The following is a 4,273-nucleotide window of genomic DNA, read 5'->3' as shown; positions in this document are numbered from 1 at the left end:
AGTGGTCTTCAAAAACACAAACTAGGTGTTCCCTGTTCAAATGAAAACTTGACAGGTATTCTCACAGGGAATACTGGAACCTTTCCCTCAGCAGCTGTACAAAGGTTAAAACTTGTTCTTGGCAAACGAGTTTACACTGATGCATCCTACATGGATTGTCCCTTCTTGTGGTTCACTACACTCTAATTGCAATCATGTTGGACATAAGCTGCTTACCGTAATGTTTCATAATGAAAAGTGTACTCTCCAGAATTCAATATCCAGTAATGGCTTCTTTGATGGAAAGCATGATTATGGTAATAAAACCACTACAAAAACGGACACATCTTCTTCAGTAGCTCATCTTTCTTTGGAGACAAAGGCAAGTTCTGATTCCTCCGACTGTTGGGGATTGAATTCAGTTTTGGGTACTGTCAGCAGCCATTCCAACTGCATCTGATCCATTGTGGTAGAAAATACCTTGGGGCTACAAATAGGGCCACCCATCTTCACAGCTGATGTATCATGGTGATTCCTTTTGGGTGCATTCATAATCAGCAGGGTTGAGGGATAGTTGGCTTTGCTCTGTTGGCTAAAAAATTTTAATTTTATTGCATAAGAATATCATAACATATAAGGAAACCAAGAAACTCACTCCTAACTCTGGAACCTTAAACACATTAACTGGTTTTCCTTCATCCTTGCTCTCACAGCCGTGACATCTGTCTACACACAAGTTGTCTTGCTCCCATGTTTCTCTGTATCAATGCTTCATCATAATGGATCAAGATGGCTTATAACACAAGCATTAGCCATCCTGACCACCTCACTGTGGCTCAGAAGATGGCAGGACAACCCAACTGCCCAAGATTTTAGGGCTCTGGGATTTTTAAGGTATGGAACCACAGACATTGCTTGAGGTACTTTCTGCAGAAGATGCGTAGCTTTGCCTGCATTTTTGGGCCTCCAGGCACAGAAAGCCATCGTCCATACAAGGCTCCTCCTGATCCTATTTATCCAAAGCAGATTCTATTCCAGAGAGTTCCATCCACCTTCTTGGGGGCCTTCCTCAACCATTCCTGCCCCTAAGACTGTCCTCTGCCTTCCTTTCAACTCCAGGAGTTCCCATGGCCAGCATCTCTCAGCATCTCCCTTTGTTGCAAGAGGGTCCGTGTTTCACGCCACTGTTCCTAGAGTGAGGACTCTGCCTGAGACTTCCCTGGAGTCCCCCGGGTATCTAGAGCACAGGAAGTATTAATGGATATTTATACACTGATCTAAATAACATTGTGGATTGAGGTAACTGCCCAAAGGACAATTAAGTAAGTGAAAATAACATAGAAAATGTGAAAGAGAAAAAAGACATTATGGTATTAGTTCAAACAAGGGCAGGGATCCACTCTCACCCGTTTATGTTACTTAACCTCTCCGCGTGTCAGTTTCCTCATCCAAAAAGTCAAAATAATAATAGTATCCGCTTCATAGGCTGTCATGAGGACTTAATGAGTTCGTATTTGCAAAGTGCTTAGAACAGCACCAGGCACGCAGCAAACGCCACACAGGCATTTGTTACATGAAAATAAAAACTAAATAACATCACACTGCCAAACTCTACCATAGTGCCTGACACAGGGTAGATGATCAGTAAAGGCTGAACTCCCTACTCTGTTTTGTGACACTGGAACCAGCTAGGCCTGGGAGGGAGCGGCTTCCAGGACCGATGGGCTGGTTGGTGACAGTGCTTTCCAGGAGGTGAAGCCCTTGGAACACAGCAAACTCCGTGCTCCACTTTAAGGGCCTTGGAAGGTACCAGGTTCTGCCACCAACTCGGTTCAGCTGGCGCACTCCCAGGGCTGCGACGTGTGGCTTTTCGGGTTAGCCAGAGGAGGAGCAGTTGCCGGGCACCCTGGCGCCCACAGGCGGTGGCTGCTGCGGTGAGGGGACAGCCCGGAGCTCCGCCCCCGGTCGGCCTCGCAGCCCGGAGTCGGCGCGGAAAGTTACTGCGTGCTAACGTGGCAGGAACCATGGAAAGCGCAGGTCTGCCAAGAGCTGAAATCCTGGGCTGTGTTTCTTAGGCTCACAGGCACGGCTCTTCTGAGAAGCTAGTCTACACACGTCCCTTGCATATAACTGTATTCTTTCAGCAGCTACTATATTTTGGGGCAGAGGGAGGAGAAAAAAAGTTGGAAGGAGTGGCAATAAGGCATGAGCCAGATCCCACGTATGATTTTTTTTTTTTTGCTTGCCCTAAGATGCGTGTATATTTTCATCCACTGTATTGCATACCGCTGAACTTTGCATCTGATGGATTAAAAAAACACCACCACCTAACTCTTTATCAAATTCAACTCAGCAGAGGCTTGCATTAGTCTATTTGCTCATTCCTTTTTTTTTTTTTTTTCCAGCAAACATTTCCTGAGCACCAGTTATCTGTCAGTTACTCAAGTGGGCCCCAGGAACCCTAAAAAGCTCCTAGTCCAGTGCTGAGACAGACGGTAAATTGTTGCTATACCACATAAAGGGCTATCACCGTGGCCTGCACAGTGGACTGCCCGGCAGAGAAATGATTTCTACCAGGTGGGAGAGCAGCCCGCACAGGCTTGCAGGGGAGTCTTGTTAGAGCAGGTCTTTGAAGAACGACTCCAGCGAGAAGGTCACCAGGTGAACGAGTGGCCTAATTAGGCTGTGATGTACATGTATCATCTTTGTCCCACACCTGCTTTTTCAAGTGAGGCTTTAAAAATACAGAAACAGATTGTGGGGTGGGGAATCGCATTGTATCAACATCACATTCCCTGATTATGATCGCTCTTGCTGTGGTCATGGAAGAGAACGACCACATTTTTAGGAAATCCACCCGGAAAAGAAGTAAAGAGAAACATTTTCTTTATCTTTTATACATATCCATACACACGTATGTGTACGTATAGATGTGTGTGTAAAAGTGATAAAGGGGCATATAGGAGTTACTTGTGCTATGCCTGTAAATCTCTGGAAGTTAAGAAATACGCCGACATACATTAACAAAAAATTTTCAAGTATGAAAAATAGTAAGTTTTAAAATTACCAAAATGACAATGCCTCTTACTACCTTTATTCTGAAAAGGAACAGCAATCATCAGAACATAATTTGGTCAGAGGGAAGCAGCTATTCTCACACAAGGCCCTGGGAACTCTAAGGAGTGAAGTGAAGTGACTTTTGTGGTTCTCATTTTCCCACTTTTCCCCCTGAAACCTTGAGATTTGTAGGGTGACAGGGGCAGGACAGTAGTGAAGCCCAAGACAGGTGCAGTCTACAGAGGCCCTGAAAGGGGAGGGGCTAAAAGATGCTGCTTGGCTCTCTCTGCAGGAAGGACTCCTTCCCACCTCCCACCCCCCAAGAACCCAGAAGTGGTGGCACCTGGGGTGGGTAGTCACCTTAGTAAGGATTTGGGATCTGTCTGACAATTCTGTTGTAATTGCTTATGATACATTTCAAGAAGCAGAAAGCAAAATTTAATAATAATAGGAGCAGGTAACACGCGGTAATGTGGCTATCTCATTGATTCCTCATAACATTTCTATAAAGTGCATACTATTAGGATGCTCGTTTTATAGATGCAGGGACTAAAGCCTAGTTGGTCAATGGTAGAAGTGGATAGAAGTGCAAGTTGCCTGGCTCTGCTCTCTGGGCTCTTGCCCACACTGGTTACTATGGTATGTGCATGAGGACTATGAATTTCAAAGGCTATGGAAGAGGGAAGAAAGCAGAATGTTTAGTTGGGGTGGTGGGATTGCAGTGATGTTCACTTTTACTTTGATCTTCCATATTATTTGTGCAATAAATCGTTTAAAAATTTAAAAAAAAATCAATCCCATTGATAACTTTTTGTAGAAATATTTTTTTTTAAAGTTTATTTATTTTGAGAGAGAGAATGTGATCAGAGGAGGGGCAGAGGGAGAGGGAGAGAGACAGAATCCCAAGCAGGCTCTGCACTGTCAGCACGGAGCCCAATACGGGGCTCGAATCCACAAGCCATGAGATTATGACCTGAGCTGAAGTCAGATACTTAACAGACTGAGCCACCCGGGCTCCCCTGATTGATAATTCTTGACCCAGTTGATGCAGTTTTTGATATGTGTGCCTAACATAGAATACTTACCACTAAATAAATTATAGCTTTTCTGTCCCTTGGTTTCTGTATCTGAAATATGAGATGATGTTTGCTAACATTCCCCCGCTAAACACTTGCTATATGGTTGATATTCTGTGTGTGGTACATGTAGGGTATGGAGGGTGTGGAGACTAGGGGGT

This window comes from Lynx canadensis, chromosome B3, assembly GCF_007474595.2.
Source record: "Lynx canadensis isolate LIC74 chromosome B3, mLynCan4.pri.v2, whole genome shotgun sequence".
Taxonomy (NCBI): Eukaryota; Metazoa; Chordata; class Mammalia; order Carnivora; family Felidae; genus Lynx; species Lynx canadensis.
The sequence above is the reverse complement of the archived record's forward strand: the minus strand, read 5'-3'. Positions refer to the sequence as shown.